Here is a 19,151-nt window from a genome sequence, read left to right on the forward strand (position 1 = left end):
CCCAACCCGTGGAAGAGGCATCCGTATATACCACAAGATGCCTGGAGACTTGTCCCAGGGGGACTCCGGCCTGAAGGAAGGCCGGGTCTGACCACGGGCTGAACAGGCGGCGACACTGCAGGGAAACGCCAATCCGGAGTGTGCCACGGTGCCATGCCCATCTCGGGACTCGATCGTGTAACCAGCGCTGAAGCGGTCTCATATGAAGCAAGCCGAGCAGCGTCACTGCGGCTGCGGCTGCCATATGCCCCAGGAGCCTCTGAAATGTTTTGAGAGGGATCGCTGTTTTGTGTCTGAATGACTCCAGACACTTCAGCACTGACTGCGTGCGCTCGTTGGTGAGGCGGGCTGTCATACTGACCGGAAGGGGACTGATCCCAGAAGGAAGAACGTCCTGGAGAAAAGTCAGACTGCACTGGGCAGCACTTACCTTTTTCCCTGGTTCCCGCACTGGCGACATCAGGCTCCGAGTCCGAGGAGACACTTCTTGGGCGCTGCTCAAAGAGGGAACTCGGGGCCTGAACCTCGGAGGTGAGAAAATTGTCTCTTTCTGTGACCTTGTGGGTACCGCCGACCCGTAGGCCGACGGCAGCGTTTCAGCACACAGCAGCTCCCGGCCCTCCACTGGGAGTGGGGACGTTGATGTTGTTATCCCCCAAAGAGCAAACCTCTCCACCTCCGGGTTGCCCGGGTGACCGCCCCCTGAGACGCGGGCGGCGCCGCTCTCCCACGGGCAGCTCGACGTCGGGCTGCCAATCTGGCGTCATGCACCTCAGCAGGGCACGGAGCTGGTTGTTTGGGAGCCGCGGGGGGGCGCCCTCGGCAATGAGCAGGCGGAGGTGGGGGCCCCGCGGATGTGGTTGGAATGTCGCGGCGGGGCAGGATGTGTTTAATCGCCTCCGTCTGCTTTTGAACCGCCGAGAACTGCTGGGCAGTCAGTGGCGGCGCGGAGTTCCTCCATTGCGCCCTGGTCAGGACCCCTCTCGTGCAGGTGTTTCAACACCTTGGCCTGGTACACCTGTAAGGTGGCCATGGCATGCAAGGCGGTGGAGGCCTGTCCAGCGGCGTGGTAAGTCCGGCCCGCGAGAGCGGACGAGAACTTACACGCCCTGGAGGGGAGATGAGGCTGATCCCGCCAGGTGGCAGCGCCGCGCGGGCATAGATGCACGGCGACAGCGCGCTCATCCTGAGGGACCGTCTCATAACCCCGGGCTGCACCGCCGTCGAGAGAGGCGAGGGGAGAGGAGCTGGGACACAAGACAAATTAGCATTAAACTTAGTTTTTATCAAGTCCATTTTATCTAATTCTTACTAACCTGTTGGAATAAATGGGCCGTTTGTGCGATGCACAGCCTGCGCGTCTCGTCAGCAGAAGCTTGCTCGACATCCCAGTTTTTCACACTCTGCCGAAATCGGTCAAATTTGCAGAGCTACGAATGAACCTTTTTAGACTCCAGTCCATCCTTTAAATTTCTGGTCTCTCTGAAATTTTCATCGAGCGTCTTCCTGTAGAACAAAAAACATACGGAATGAGCCAAAATTTTATTTTTGTTATGGCACGTTTTAAAAATGATTACCACAAAAACACAAACAGTCCAATGGAAGTCGTTCTTATCTTAATTGCTTCATTTGGACGTGTCTGATGTATCTTCGTAAGAGACATCCAAGGCGCAGCTCAACACTCTGAAGTGTCTGATTGACAGTTCCCCTGCAGAGGTTGTACATTTCAGAGGAGATGTTCTTGTTTTGGAAAGCACGATCCAACTGCTGAAGGTTTCTTTCTTGAGCCTTGATGTCTACTACGATGGATGGATTGTACGTCCTTGCGCGAAGCAGTTTGTCAATGTCTTCCTCGCTGTCTTTCTTGTAGTGTTGTTTTTGGCAGCCTGTTTTAATTTTAGTTTTAGTCTAGTCTTTGTATAAAGCTGTCATTTTAGTTTTTATTAGTTTTAGTCACGTTCATACTCTTTTTAGTCTAGTCAAGTTTTAGTCAACTAAAATTTTAGTCTTATTTTAGTCAGAATTATCCATGACTATTTTCGTCTAGTTTTAGCTGATGAAAACTGATGACATTTTAGTCTAGTTTTAGTCAATGAAAATTGTGTTTTAGTCTCTTTTTAGTAATGCAATTCTATTTAACCCAGTCAATTTAGTATAAGTACCTAGAAGTATAGTGAAGATACAAATACGCGCACGTGATTGGTGTGTGTGAAACGGTGAACACAAAACTTTCCCTGGAGTCTGCCATTGCAAAGCAATTTCCCTGAAGCATTGGCTCTGATCTGCCATATAGCCTATTAGGGCTTAAACGGATCGCAGTCGATACGTGATACCTACGGATCAGGTCAAAACCCCACCGTTCGCACAGAGACGTGTTTCAGACAGAGCGGCAGACCGAGTTGATTCCTCTTTCACCGTTTAAGATGCAATAGTTATGCCGGTGAACGTCTTAACTTCAGTTTTAACTTTACAATTCACTATATATAGAAAGTGAAAGTAAAAAATAACTGACAGAGTTTTCTAACGCTGCAATATGGCGCATATTCTCTCGGACACGAATCTACTTCAGCATGTGCTGATAATGGTATAAAACTGTCTAATAGTCTTGTTTTTTGTTTTGTTTTAGTTGTTTGTGATCTGATACCTGCACAACAGATGAATCCTGCAAACTTTTCCTCTGAAATCACTGTACCAAAGTCAGATCTTCAGGTATACTGATTTTCTTTTGGTTCCTTGACTACTGATGATGAGTTTTGCAAGCACTTAAATATCAGGTATGATTTACTTGTGTTACTTGTTGAACAGAATTCAGAAAACAGTTTTCAGGAATTACACACCATCTGTTCACATCTCTGTGGTTAGATCAGTGCGCTCAATAATGTGTATTTGATCTTCATAATGTATGTTTATATTATACTGTGTTGTAAATAAAATACAGATAATCTAAAACTCCATTCTCTGAATCTCTCATTGTTTCTTACCTGACAGTCACAGTCTCATTGATGGGCCATTAGGGGAGGGTCTTTTGTCTCTCAGGTGTGAATCACTAAATATTCAGTGCCCATTGTCACTCCCTCGCATATTCCCTTTCAGTCACAAAACACATCTTATAAATTTTAAATAAGTATATTGTTTTTTGTGAACGACTGAATGAGATGATTTTCACATAATTTTGTAGAAAAAACTCTAGCCTACCACATCCAGTTCTCAAAAGTCTTGTGAACTAATGTTCTGAATGTGTTTCTTGCTCTTATTTCAGTGACTTAAAAAACTTTGATTTTCACTAACCACGCATAAACGTTGTTTTCTCAAAAACACAAACATGTACATTCATGTTGCTTACATATTATTGTAGCCCAGTTTGTGCTGATTACAATGTAATCAGACTTTAGCCATGAATATGTTTTTAAGATACTGAAAAAAGCACAAATGTCAGGGCATGTCAAAACTTCTCCAGGGCCCCAAAACACCCTCACAATAAATGACTTAAAACAAAAAAGTCTGAGTTTTGTAGTTCCATGCTGAATCCTGGTAAAAAATTGGACAAAGAAACATCCAGTCTTGCCTTAAAAATCAAAGGTTCATTCAACAGCCAGAAAACAGAATGAAAATTTTCAGACCTTTGAATATGAAAAAGGCTCCAAATCTTAAAAAGATGCTGATAAAAAGACGATAACTTTGAAAGGTCCAGGCAATTAGGGTCCATTTTAAAAAAAAGAGGTTTATCCATTCCGAGGTTTGCAACACACAACTGATCGCCCTCTAGCTTACATTCATTGGTCCATCAAGAAGTCTTCGTAAAAAATGCAGCCAGAATGCTGCAATCCTGCTCTGCTGATGAATCAATCCCTGGCCCCTTCTTCTTTGGATAAAAATAAAACACTCTGCGGAATCCAATGAAGTTTGTCCCAAAAAAAGTCAACAAAAACCGCTTGAATCTCAGCCATCAAATTCAAAGGAGGATCAACACAAACCAGTCTGTGCCATAAAGGTGAAGCAACCAAATTATTTACAATAAATGTTCTACCCCTATAAGACAGATTGGGTAGAATCCACTTCCATTTGTCTAAATGACCTTTAACTTTTTGTAACAATCCATCCCAATTTTTTTTGTACAACACCATCACCTCCTAAGAAAACCCCAAGATATTTCAAACCCCACCTATTCCAACACAAACCTTCAGGAAGAATTGGTTTTCCTTTATTCCAATCCCCTAATAAAAAGGCCTCACTTTTTTTTGCAGTTTACTTTTGCTGATGACCACTTTCCAAAATCCTCTATTAGTTTAGATAAAACATTTGTATCACTTTGTTTATTAATTAATATTATAAGGTAATCAGCATAAGCTGATAAACAAAAATTAACATCACAAAGTGGTACACTAAAGCCATCCAAATTCTTTGTTTGTGAAGTGGTTCAATAACGAGAATACAATGAACATCCTTGTCTGATACCTCTACTGACCTTGAATCATAGACTGTACAAAATATGGACGTAGTGTCCGTGACGTCACCCGTAGGTCTCTGAAGAGCATTTTTGAAGCTCTTAGTGGGCGGGAGTCGGCCGGCGCCATCTTGGAATCGCGTCACTGCACGTCACTCCCGGATAATCGAAATGGGCAAATAGGCGGGACGTGGGTGGAGCTGGTTGCTGACGTAAACTTTCGAATTCATGAAAATATTCTTATTGTCAAAATGTTAGTTGGTACGCAAGAAATATACACCTGCTCCCTACCACATATAAATGGTGCGTAAAACGTTCTGTGTTCTTTTTGGCAAACTGATGACATTGAATTTTGATGCACTTCATAATAATTACACGTTCATTTACCCTTGCCCTCTTTTTGACTTTTTTTTTTTTTAAATGGCTGAGTTGACAACTATAAAACGGTGCACTCGCCACTGTCATACCCAGCCATAAATAGAGGACGGAAACAACAAATACCAACTTACTTGTACAACGACTGCCTACAACAATGGAGAAGTCAATATTACTGGTTACTGCTTTTTTTTATATTTAGTAAAATTCTTAAAAATGTGATACTAGTAATACGTTGCCACCATGGATATTCCAAATCATAGCAACTTAACTGGAAAAACGCTATGTCACCAAATGTTCTTTTCATTCATTTATGCAATATACTGGAGCCAAACCTGAGAAAGTAGACCAGAATATTCCACTACATTCCTGGACATGCAATTTGCGTAGCTGTAATTAATAGGCGGGGATTATGCTAATTGTGAATGAAAGTGCACGAGCGCCCTTTTTACGAATGATTGGAATTTATTAACAGACATGTTATTAACATTATTGGTCTAATGACAAACAAACCACAATCGATATTAGATAATTTAGAAACCTGTATAATATATCTTAAGAAATATTGTCAAAAATTGACCTACTGGGTACACAATAAGATTGATCTGGATGGACCACCTGCCTATTACTTTAGTCAATCTATTAGCCAAAGTTTTAAAAAGTAATTTATAGTCTCTACACAGAAGTGATACCGGACTCCAATTCTTGATCTCAGTGAGATCTCCTTTTTTCAGAAGAAGGGTAACAACTGCTATTCGGCAGCTCAACGGCAACCCACCCTTCAGCAAGCTGTCCTTGAACACCTCTAGCAGGTCAACTATCTCCAACCATAAAGTTTTCAAGTCTACTGGAAGCCCATCCACACCTGGAGCTTTTCTAGACTCCATATCTTGGAGTGCCTTATGGAGATTGTCTCCTTAAAAACCTTCCAAAAAGATTTAAACGATTCAATAAAAAAAAAACAAAAAAAAAAAACATCATTTAAAAGACTTGTATTAAAATGCCAGTATGCACATTTAGGTTTTACTGAATTTAAAATGAAATTACAACTTACCATATTATGTTCAGTAAAAGACAAAGGTGTGATAAAACATTTATTAGACATATTCAAATAACATAAAATCTGTCTAATCTAGCCAGCGATAAATAACTCTCCAAATGTCACATATTTGTTAATTAATGCTTGCGTGAAGCCATATGAGGTTCAACATAATTTCTGTCTGTCATGTTCAGTACAATTAAAATCACCACCCACAAACAGAAAATCCTCAGTACAGCAACCTTTAAACGTTGAGGAAAGAGTATTTAAAAACAATAACCTTTCTATAGGTGCAGTTGAAATATGAACACAAATGAAAACAAACACAATTTTCATAAACAGCTCTAACTTTGAACATTCTGTCTTTCACAATTTCATCTACATCATTGTAATGATTAGTCCAACTGAAGGTGAGATGTGGATGAACCCCCCTTACAAAAATGTCCAGTGGTAATCCTATGGTACTGCAACAGTACAACATAAATTTACCACACAACAAATGAGCATAGCTAAATATGACAGGATTACCACAGCACTTTCTAAATATGACAGTATCACAAGAATTTACCATTAAATGCCATATGTGGTTTTTCTGTTGTTCTGTTGTGGTAATACCAACACAAGCTAAATATGACAGGATTACCATAGCACTTTTCTGCTGTACAGTATCACAAGAATTTACCATTAAATGGCATATGTTGTTTTTCTGTCGGTTTTTTTGTATGGTAATACAAAAGTATTGAAACAGAGATAATTATTATAATTATAGGATTACTACAGCACGTTTTGTTGTACACTATCACAGGAATATCCTATAGTACTTTACCTTCTTGGGCTCATTTATAAAATGCTTATAACATCTGTACACCTCTCTTCAGCTGTAAAATCTGTAAATTGCAAGTGATTATGAAAATGTATGCAGCTAAATGGTTTCATATTACCACCTTAAAACAACATAATATCATTAACATATAGCAGTCAACGTCAAAATCATTTACTTTAGAATAGCAAGCGGCAAGAATGGCTTAAATTTCCAAAAACCTGCTGCACTCAATAATCAAAAGTGCATACATCTGTTTTCATGTTAAAGACCATTTTTATAAATATTAATGTTGCTGTGGACTTTAGTGTACACACATTGTAAGATCAAATGTGTGCATGCACACACTTTATATATTTTTTCAGACAGAATAACAGGGTGGATATTGCATTTTGCGTAAGATTAAAAACGGCCTGTTCAATACCGACCAGCTACAATACTGATTTTGGCAGAAACTCAGTTTGTAAAAAAAAAAAAAAAAAAAAAAAAGGTCGTTTAGCGCGTTTTGGAAGCAAACTCTTCATATATTACTCGATGACATTTCAAAGCAGCAGGTGGCGGTAACGAGCTTCACGCGCTGGTTTACCAAACATGCGCCAAAACTAACGCCATAGGAGAAGCCCGTGGTGAAGGCACCGGCGGGAATCGACGCTGACTGAATCTGCAGTTGATTGGATATGTGCTCTTAACTTTTCGACGACAATCATCAGTAGTCTCAAAGTAAGTGTTTAATATATATTTTAAATGTGTTTTAAGAAGGCTTGGAAAAAATGTGACCGTTTCTAGTCTTCTATGGAGTATTTGTAAGACTTGCCACGGCATACTGTAAATACGGTTATATTTGGTGCAAGGAGGAATACTGCTATGAAATTGTATGCCGTTTAAAGGGGAAATATGAATTAAACTTACATGGCAGTACATCTATTAATGTGCTGACGAATAAAACAGGCATGAAAATCCCTCACCTTTCGGCGAAATTCGCCGTTTTGAAGCCAAAACAGGTTACCCACATGAATCGTGTAGATCCGATGAGAAATTCTTTTGAGGGGGTGGGGGAGGGGTCTTGGATGGTATTTATTGATTAATTAAAACTTAATATAAAGTGGATTTGAGCCATTTCAAATCATGAAAGCTGAGCTTCCTGCGTTCGTAGACCGTGCGCGCCATCCACTGACATCCAGGGCGCCATTTCTTCCTGCGGGACAATCCGCTTGGGAAAAGACGACAGGGGAGAGATCCACAATTTAATTTCGTGGTGTGTATGTGTCACCAAAGGCTTACTGTGCGTTCACACCGCCGCCGGCGAGAGCGTCAAAGTGGCCGGAAGTCATTCATTTTCAATGTGAGCCGGCGGCGAGCTCCGGCGAGAAGCGGCGCGGCGCGTTTTGGACGGTTTGGGCGTCGGGAACAGTTGAAGTCAGGTCAACTTTATGGTAATGAACTATGACGCGGTTCGGCGGCAACCAATCGGAATGTAGAAGTCCACCCCTTGAGAGGATTCCAGAGAACGCAGTCCTGTAAAACTTTGGTTCCGACCACATTAGTTCCCAAGCAAAATGTTGCGTGGACCAAGGTGTCTGAGATTGTTGATATTCCTGATGTGCATTAACGTTATATATTTTCTGTAAATAAGCGGGAATTGCATATGCTAACTTTAGTGCCAGAGCATGCAAAACAGTGTCACTGCTAAAAAATATTTCTGACATATCTACACATATTGGATTAAACGAATAATATGTGTTGTGGAGAGCTGCGGCGAAAATTTTGACATCTGATGGAGACGAAAAGCACTCACCTCTGCCTATTTTTTTCTGCAAGTAAAAACAAAAATGTTCTATACCTGGTCTCCCCTGTGGTATTGTCAATAGAGAAAAAAATAATGATAGATGTCATTAGGCTTAAATATATACAGACAGTGGCTGTATAGTTAATTGGTTTATTTCGTTGGCAAACGTGGTGTAGTGGAGGGTATACGCTGCTATACGGCATATATCCATTTTATCAGTCGGCTTTACACTTTGAAATCCCCTCTGATGCGCATCATTCAGTAAGCTAGTGTCCTGCATTAGCCAAAAACATGACAGTCCAGCACATCCAGTCATATGTGAATAAATCCAAATATTCGAAACACCCAGTAAAGACGCCGGCTTCCTTTGAAATATGTTAGAAGATTAAGCCTGATGCGCCCGCGCCCGCTCAGTCCTCCTCCACCCCAGATGCTGCCTGTTCATGTCAGGGATTGCGGAGAGTCGCGTCCACATGTCAGTAAGTTAAAAGCTTGTTTATATACATGTGTATAATTAATGCGTATGCCCACTTCTCCAGGCACCACTACACCACTGCATGTAACTACAATTAAATTCAATTTCTTACTTTCACTTTTTTCACACCCTACTTGTGGTCAGTCTGCACAAGATCAAAATGCTTGTTTGCTTTGCGGCCGCTTTAAATACAAGATCAAGCGTTCGATCGTCAGAGCGTCAACGAATCTTTCTACAGCGTTGTTGGCAGGGCGGCCAGAGCGAATTTTGACGCTCTCGCCGGCGGCGGTGTGAACGCACAGTTAGTCGCCGTTCACATGCAGCGCGTTTTGCGCGCGCAAGCTATTTTTTCAATGGAGCCGCACAGTTTAAAATCCAAAGCAGAAATGTTTTTGTAACTGACAGCGCCTTCATGGTTGCCTAGTAACAGCAGACGCTACAGAAGCGCGAGCGCCCAAGCGCTCTGAAAGTGGTGGAGGAAGCGACGCGCTTCGCGTTTTCCACGCGTTTTTAGACGCTTCATGTGAACGCACCCTTAAGAGAGTAAGTTACATTTAATGCTAAAGTATCGTTAACACTAATACAAACATTATTTTTGCAGTATGAGTGTGTTAGGGCAGAACGATGCAGCTCTATTTCATGTCTTTAGACAAATGTCAATAGGTTGTTTGCAATCACGTGATTCTGAGGACGCGCGAAATGCAGATGGAGGGCAGGAAGTGATTTTTCTCTATAGGAATTAATAGCAGAATCTCAAAATGACTATGTTTTCAGTTGTTTATGGAAATCGGCCAAACCTAGAAATTTAATTTCGTATCATGTATGAAAATTTGCTGTTCTTACGGAGGAAAAGGCAAGGATTGACTGAAAAAAGCAGGGAAAAGTGGCTTGTAAACCTGCGTCTGCGGTCAGGAGGAGAGTCAGATAATGCTTGTGTGCGCGAATGGTTAATAAAAGATATAATAATATGAAGATATATGTAAATAGATACAGGGTGAGATGCTGAGAATTCACTCAATGCTAAATGCCACACGTATATACAATGTAAATACGGTATTATATTTGCAGTTGATTACAATGGGACCTTGTGAGATTGCGATAAATTGAAGTGAGTGACAGCTTTTTAGTGACTATATGAAAGCGCTATTTGCTCGGTTTTGTGGCTATTGGTCCTGTTAGCAGCACGCAAAGCGAAACTTTTATTTAAATTCTGAACTGATTATAGAGAGCGAGCAAATAGCGCCTCCGTATAGTCAATAAAAAGCTGTCACTCACTTCAATTTATTGAAACCTTACAATGTTCCGTTATAATCAATGACGCTCTCGAAACTACAAATATAATATCTTATATTGTGTCTACGTGTGGCGTTTAGCATTAAGTGAATTCTCACTGTCTCACACTGTATCTATTTATATATTTCTTTATTAATATCTTAACGTATTTTTATATCTTTTCTTAACCATTTGCACACAAGCATTATCCGACTCTCCTCCTGACCACAGACGGAGGTTTACAAGCCACTTTTTCCTGCGCTTTGCAGTCAATTTCTTGCCTTTCCCCCCTTATAAACAACAAATTTTTATACATGATAAAAGCTCTTTTGTGGTTTCTTGTTTTGACCGATTTGAGCATCCATAAACAACGCAAAACATACGATTTTTGAGTTTCTGCTAGTGATTCCTATGGAGAAAAATCACTTCCTTCCCTCCAGCTGCATTTCGCGCCACAGTAATGACGTCATGTGCAAACAACCTATACAGTATTTTTTCAGAACCTGTGCTTGGCTTATTATTCCATTCAACTTATTTGGCTACTGTAAAATTGGCAAAGGGAAACTGTTATCAAACATGTTTTTTTTCTGGCATGCTCTGTCTGCAACAGCAAATAGCATTTGCGGTTGATGGTATGTTTTTCGATAATGGTAGAAAACACTTATTAGGTTGATTTCTTTGCCCAAAAAAACAAACAAACAAAAAACTTGGCTGTCAATCATGATGGAAGAATAAATAAGTTAAGTTACAGCATGTCCCCTAATGAGGCCGTAATATTTATTCTGTGGGAGTCCCCCCACCTCCCGGCCTCATCAGAGGCCACATCACCCCTCGAGCACCCTTCTCACCTTTTTCACCCCTGACCCATTTTCATGCCTGATAAAATTAAATACCATATAGTCGCCTGAAGGTCGTGTTATAAGTGTATGAGAGCGCAAATGTGAGCGACGAGTGAACGGTCTTTACTTGAAAGAGCCATTTGAAGCGAAGCTGCTAGAAAAGGAACGTTTTATATAACGTTATTCAAATAACGTTAAACGATGTCAATTTTAGTTTGGTCCAGTTAATGTATAATGTCTTTTTGTCTCGTGTTTACCAGAACAGCAGCGTATAACTTTAGCAGCAGCTTCTCTTCTATTTACTCTGTCATTTAGAAGGCTGGAGTTCCATTACTAGAGCGTTGCAGTTTTACTGTACTGTACTGCATTACTGTACATTCACAGTAACAGGAGTGAAAAGTAAAAGTGACACATCCATTTGTAAATTGAACTGAAAACGGTCTCTTTTGATGTTTGATACTGCAAACAGGTATTTCTTAGTTTAATTCATTTATTATTCTATATATAACACGCTGGTTTGTAGTGCAGATATAGTTTTACCGTAGATTGCCTGTAGTAGCTATTGAAGCAGAAGTCCATGTTGTAAAATTAGGATGGAGATATATATATATATATATATATATATATATATATATATATATATATATATATATATATATATATTTTATATATATATATAAATTTGTGGCAGGTCTACATAGTAATGAACTGTACTGTAAGTATAAGGAATTCAGATAGAATGTTTTTGATGGAGGATTAAACTTTGACATTTTCTTTTCTTTCAGGTTAGGTGCCAGCATGATTTGGCAGTGTAAGTTGTGTCACATGATCCTTCAGAAATCATTCTAATATACTTTTTTTTTTTTTTTAATAATGTTAATAAAGTTTCAGCTTTGCTCCACAGCAGTAAATTACATTTTAAAATGTATTTTACAAACAGTTTAAAAAGTTATTTTATAACTCTTTGACACTATTAGTGTTTTTACTGTATTTTCGAGCACATACATGCAGTCTTGGTGAGCTGAAGAGTCTTCCTTGTGAACATTTACAAATTGTAATGTTTACAAACTAGACAAGTACTGTATGTCATTATGTGAGTAATGTAGTAAATAATGTTTAGTTTCTTACACAGACCAATTGTTTTGTTTCAGAAGACCTCACTACATCGCCAAGCACGAGTGGACCACCAAGGGTGTTAGTGACCAAGGGATCATGGGTCTTTAGTGTTCTACTAAAGAAAGTAAGTTTCTAACTTTTATTTAAGGAACTAGGCTTTTTTAGGCTTTGAATTTGTATTATTGGTTTCTGGTTTCTGGGTGTTTAAGTTTTTAATGTACAATGATCATGTACAGTTTTGTTCATAAGTTTACATACCCCTTGCAGAATACGCAAAATGTTATTTTTTTATTTAGTACCGACCTGAATATTTTACAAAACAGATGTTTATTTAAACTCCACAGGACCAAATAATGACTGAATTTATAAAAATGACTCCAATCAAAACTCCATTTGAATAATCAAACTAGAAAAATAGAAAAAAACAGAAAAATGTACACATTCAAAACATTCCAGTTCAAAAGTTTACACCCCCCTGGCTCTTAATACATTGTGTTGCCTACTTAGCTAGTACAAAAGGTGAAAACATTTACTGATACTTATGTATGAGTCCCTCAACTGTTCTCATTGTTAAATAGATGGATCTCAACTATACAGTCACATTTGGAAAGTGTTCAAATATGTAGAAGATGCTGGAAAACCAAATAATGTGCAGGAGCTGGAGGATTTTTCTGAAGAACAGCAGGCAGATGAACTGCTCAGGACAAACAAGGAACTTAAGATAAAAGATAAAAAAGATAAAAACAGTCGTGAATCATCCAGGAAATGACACACAGTGTTGAGATTCAAGGGTATGTAAACTTTTGAACATGGTCATTTAAATGAGATATTATTTTGTCTTGTGGAGTATATAAACATCTGTAGTGTTCAATCGTTTATTCCTAATCCTAATCCTACCCAATACCTAAACTTAACAACTAACTTACTAACTATTAATAAGCAGCAAATTAGGACTTTATTGAGGGAAAAGTTGTAGTTAATAGTGAATAAGTTTACCCTATTCTAAAGTGTTACCGTAAATGTATGAGCACAAGTATATATAACATTTTCATCAGCATTCAGTATGGGATTTGTCTGTTTGATTAATATGAAGTGGGCCATTTTTCTTCAAATGTTCTGCATAGCAAAGTGTTATCATTACATTTGTACTACTTAAACTTTTCAACACCGCACTTGCTCAGATTTTTGATCATGTGTTAAAAGTATCTAATTCCTTACCTTGCTTTCTGACCTAAACAAATTTAACATGACTGTACTAAAAGGATTACTTCACTTCCAGAATCACAGTTTACTGATTATTTACTCACCCCTATGTCATCCAGAATGTTCATGTCTGTCTTTCCTCAAAAAGAAATTAATGTTTTTGAGGAAAACATTCTAGGATTTTTTTCCATACAGTGGATTTCAATGGTGGTCAGCGGACTGAAGATTAAAAATGCAGTTTAAATGCAGCTTTAAGACCCAGATGAGTCCTCTGCAATCTGACTTTGCTGCAACATGGAACCATTGCATTATTGACACACTATTGTCCTATTTAATACTGTAAAGTTGTCTTGACACAACCTGTTGTGTAAATAACACACTGTATAAATAAACATGATATTAGACTTGATATTGGTTAGTTGGTTATTAATTTCTGTTTGTATCTCTCTCTTATTTATTCAGGAGGAGTCTGATGAACCAGATCTTGGAGATGTTCCGGGGATAGTTTGCTAGATCTCTTTCACTAGCATGCTATTATTACAGCTTCAAGTGAGGATGCTTTTGCTCAGACCACTGTAGAACCGGGCCTGGGCTTGGCTAACCGCTCCAAACTACAACACAGCTGACATCAGGGATTCCCATCTTTTGAATGAGTGACACTTGTTTGCACAATTACTGTCTGCTCTAATTTTTTGGCTTTATATATGCACCCAGCCTTATCACTAACAGCAGTTGTTGAATGTAAACCTGTAAAAAGAAATAATTTTGTAAAATGTTTGCATTTTGTCATTTTACTGTTGCTTCGGTCTTGTCCTTTTCAGTTTGAAGCCAGATATCCTTGTACACATTGTCTTTACAGGTTTTCCTTGATATAACACATTTACTTGACTCTTGTTAGTGATGAGGTTGGGGAATTTAGGGCAAAAAGGCTTTTGTTTTAAAAGGTTAAAAAGACTTATTTCATTTATCGAGATGTACCAAAGTACATCTGCATTTGATGTTTGTTAATGAAATGCTTTTGCATTTTGAGGTTGTAAAAAGTTTTGTGGCGTTGTGGAAAATGTTTAAACTCTAGAGTGTGTAGAAATTAATTTTCCACAATTAACAATATATTGTTGTATTTTAAATATTCATTTTCACTGTGTTAAATGGAAGCGGTTAAGAAAATTCTGTTCAATAAAAGTTATTAAGTTTTTTGAGTTACTTGTACTCAATATTTTTAAGGCTTATCGGGGTTTACAGTGTACCCTCACTTGAAAGGTAAAGGAATACCACAGAATACTCCAAAAATATAACAATTAAGGGCCATAGGTTTATTACAGGATAGTCCTAGTATTACTGCAGAAATATGACTATAATAACACAAGAATATTACAGCAATATTACATACTGCACAACAGAGAATCTTGTGGTAAATACTATAGAAATGTGAAAGTAATACCACACGTTACCGCAAAAATATTACAGGAATATTACATACTGTACAACAAAATCATGTGGTAAATACTACAAAAAATGTGAAAGTAATACTACATGTTACCACAAGAATATTACAGGAATATTACATACTGTACAACAAAATTCTGTTGTAAAATGTCCCAAAAAAACAACACAATACTACACAATTACCACACAAATCGTATGTGGTACTTTTGATGTATTATCATATGGAATACCACAGGACGTTTTTGTAAGGGCCAAGTACAGTTTATTTACAGTGTAGACAGAACATAATCCAAAATCCAAATGTAATCTGAACAATGAAAGACTTGACAATGTCTTGACTTGGCACAGATTTGACAGAAACAGACCTAACAGGAACTTACCAACAGCAGGTTACCTACTTCAATACACAACAAGAGACAATAGCTGTGTCCCAAAGTAGAGTACATGTACTTTGAAGTAGAAAAATACAAAACCGGTGGGGACTTCCGGGTTGATGATGGAGTAAGACGTGGTTTTTGTAGCTCCGCTAACTTTCATTTAAATTTCAATAAAACAAGACAACATAAAGCTCGTTAGTGCTCTCGAATCGTTGATAGTGTTGCGTTCAACATCGATTGCAGTTTGCGTGTGTAGAAATGCCGCCGAAGAAACCAGTAAAGAAAGATGGCGCTGAGGGAGAAACTTCAGCCGAGACCGCGGGTGCGCTGGAAGACGAGGCCATCTTAACAGCAAACGACCCGGTGCTGCTTGCAATTGAATCTCTCCGAGTGGAGCTGGGCAAGGTTATAACTGATATTAAAGAAAGTTTGAAAGGAGAGATAGCAACGCTGGAAAAGAAAATTGATGCAAAGTTTGATGCAATGCAGCTAACCATAAACGACCATCGTACAACCCTCGAGCATCTTGAACAGAACGCTACGGCCTCGGCAGATGCGGTTACCAAATTACAAGCTCAAGTTAAAAGTCTGTCCGATCAGGTGTTAGAATTAATGGAGAAATCATATACACGAATAGATTATTTCATTCTCGATCGTGAACTTATGTCCCAGGTCTGTACAGCTAAATATCATAATATTATTATCTCCGATCACAATCCAGTGATAATATATGGAGAAACCACAAAGAAATTGGAGGCTTAATTCTCAGTTACTTACAAACAAAGTCTTTATCAATCACATAAAGCAGGATATAAAAACCTTTTTTCAATTTAATGACAAGCCGGACATTTCTATGAGGGTGTTATGGGATGCATTTAAAGCATACATTAGGGGTTGTATTATTTCTTATCAGGCATCTCAGAGAAAGAGAAATAGGGCTGAATCAGAGGTATTAGAAGTTCAAATTCGCAAATTAGATACGGAAAATGCTAAACATCCATGTATTGAAAAATATAAAAGAATTTGTGCACTTAAATATAAATTGAATGAAATTCTATCTTCTAAAATTTCAAAATCCTTTCAGTATGTAAAACAAAAATACTTCTAATTCGACGATAAACCTCAAAAACTTTTAGCTCGACAACTTCGTAAAACGGCATCTGAACGTGCAATATACAAAATTAAATCGGACACAGGTGAAATTCTTACTTCTTCTAGGGATATAAATAGTAGGTTTCAAAAGTTTTATGAGACACTGTATACGTCTAAAGCAGTGGTTCTCAACCTTTTTTGGGCCAGCGCCCCCCTACCCATTATCCAGGCCTCTCACCGCCCCCCATCAAATAAATCATTATTAGACAATAGTCTAATTGTCCTCACTGAATATTAAAGTTGATTATTATTATTTTGTGTTTATAATGAGGACTGATATTGTATTTACAGTAATTTAAATGTATGGAGTCATTATGATTTTTAGGAAATTACTATATTTCAAGGACGCTTTGAATTGATCAAAAAAGACAGTGAAGTACTTTTTTTTACAGTAAATCATTTTAAAATAAGTGTAATAACATTAATTTACAGAGTTTTTGAGCATGTTGGTGGTTCTCATTGCTATAGCTTCAGTGTTGTTGAGATGCGGATATATCTCGTTGCCCCAAATTTAAAAAGATTAAATAAAAATGAGATAGTGGACATTGTTATTTTGGTGAGTAAATCCCATATTTACACATAAACCCTACTTTACTATATTTCATAGATTTTGTGAGAATATAAGTTTACTTAAGAAAATCTAAGTACAACCCTAATTCTAGAAAAGTTGGGACATTTTGTAAAATTATAAAATCTGTGATTTGTTCATTCTTTTTTTACGTTTATTTAATTGACAAAAGTACAAAGAAAAGATTTCCACTGACCAAAGTTTTCACTGACCAACTTAAATGTATTTTGTAAATATAAACATTTATTTACAAAATATGTATTGATTTGATTTGGTTGATTGATTTGAAGTATGCATCCCACTCCAAAAAAAGTTGGGACAGAGGCAAAATAAAAGTGAAAAGGTTATAGAATAACCAAATTGTCACAAATCTGGTCGGTGCTCTGCGGACTGCTCACCACCAGATGTCACTCTCACCTTTTCGTTAACTCCTGACTGTCACTCTGTGTTTCGGACTGCATCTCCCATCCTCCACCGCACTGATTGCGTCAGCCCCCGTGACCAATCAGGCTTCCTATAAAGCCCGGACTTCCCCAGCTTACGTCACGGATGGTTGAATTGTTGTATTGTGATTATTTTGTTGTATTCCTAGTTCCTGCTCCGAGTTCCTAGTTCCCTGTGTTTGTTTTGTTTCCCTCGCCTGGCTCCCCGTTTTCGACTGATCGCCGCCTGCCTTTGGATTATCGCTCGTGTTTATGGACTATTCTCTCGTTTAGCCTTCGACATTCCTGTTTACCGTTGCTTGACCCTGCCTGCACGACCATGTATCTGTCTCGTCCACATAATAAAAGCTCGCATATGGATCCGCTCGCCTCTCGTCATTCACTCTCCGTAACACAAATAAACTGCTTTGAAACACAGCAAGCAGGTGAATTGGTAATAGGTGAGGGTGTCATGTTTGGCTATAAATGGAGCTTCTTAGTCTTCGCAAGCAAAGCTGGATCATGGCTCAAAATTTGTTTATATTAACAAAATAAAACTAAGTTGGCCAGTGAAAATATTGGATTTTTTCTTTGTACTTAAGTCAATTAAATAAAGGCTAAAGAGAACAAATTACATATTCTTGATTTTATGGCATTTCACAAAACGCCCCAACTTTTAATTGGGGTTGTAGAAAGATGGGAAACATATCCTCCTCATTTTCAAAATAGTTACTATTTTAGTGCTGTCCTGATTTATATATTTGTTATAGTCAATTAAATGTCAAATCTTGTTGTTGTTTTTTTTTGTCAGTGTGTTGTGCCAGCTATAATAATAATAAGAAGAAATGTTTCTTAAGCAACAATCAGCATAATTTCTGAAAGATCATGTGACACTGAACGCTGTAGTAATATACTGTAGCTTAGCATAAGAAGAATACATAATTTTATTTATTTATTTTTTTTTTAATGTCATTGAATAGCACATGACATTCTTCACATTTTTGATTTATCATTTTAAGTATCATTATCATTAGAAGCAAAAAAGGAGCAAAAAAGCCACGTGGATAAATTAGGCTATATTTTTGAGCTCTGAATAAACTCTTTAGAAATTAGGTATGATGGGAGGGAATGATGACTGATTACTATCCTTTCAACTAAGGTTTTAAATATGACCAGTACATTTCCCCAACATGGTAGTAATTACTAAAAATAGTTTACTAAAGTACCTTAATATTTCTTTTACTAATTACTCTATCATAGCTCCAAAAAATGTCTTTTCTTTTACTAAACCAGACCAGACCCCTGTACTGCAGGATAAACCTAAATGTGCCAATACAGGAAAGGTTTATTAATGATGGTGACACACGGCCTGATTTTCAAAACACGTTGATGTTGTTTTTCTAATGTTAAACCTAAGCTATGTTGTAAACTGTTGTAAAAAGTATTTTCAGTAACGTATAGAAAAATTTGTTTTAATGTGAAAAAAAAAAAAACGTATTGAAAAATTGTAAGCTTCATTACAAAAATTTACACATTGTAAATTTACAAATTGTACATTCTCTTATTTACACGTGAATATGCAATACATATATATATTATTTTTTTTTTTTTTCCTGTAGTTTATTTTTGTGATGTAAGTTAAGAATAAAATGTGTGTTATATATATATATATATATAAAATTTGTAATGTATGCATTTTTCCCCCATTGTTTTCCCTCACCTAATAGAGAATGGCTAAGTTTTTCCCCAGGAGGCTCACTTTCTCCAAAATAGTCCTAAAACAAGAAGAAAAAAAAAAAAAAAAAAAAAAAAAAAAA

General features: G+C 37.9%; 1 long non-coding RNA gene across 1 annotated transcript; it reads left to right on the plus strand.

Moving 5' to 3' along the window:
* The first annotated feature begins 11,743 nt into the window (after positions 1 to 11,743).
* LOC127159135 (uncharacterized) lies at positions 11,744 to 14,387 on the plus strand. Its single transcript, XR_007826363.1, has 3 exons — positions 11,744 to 11,861; positions 12,202 to 12,290; positions 13,832 to 14,387. It is a non-coding gene; the product is annotated as an uncharacterized LOC127159135 (long non-coding RNA).
* The last annotated feature ends 4,764 nt before the right edge of the window (positions 14,388 to 19,151 follow it).

The sequence above is a fragment of the Labeo rohita genome, unplaced genomic scaffold, assembly GCF_022985175.1.
Source record: "Labeo rohita strain BAU-BD-2019 unplaced genomic scaffold, IGBB_LRoh.1.0 scaffold_193, whole genome shotgun sequence".
Lineage (NCBI taxonomy): Eukaryota > Metazoa > Chordata > Actinopteri > Cypriniformes > Cyprinidae > Labeo > Labeo rohita.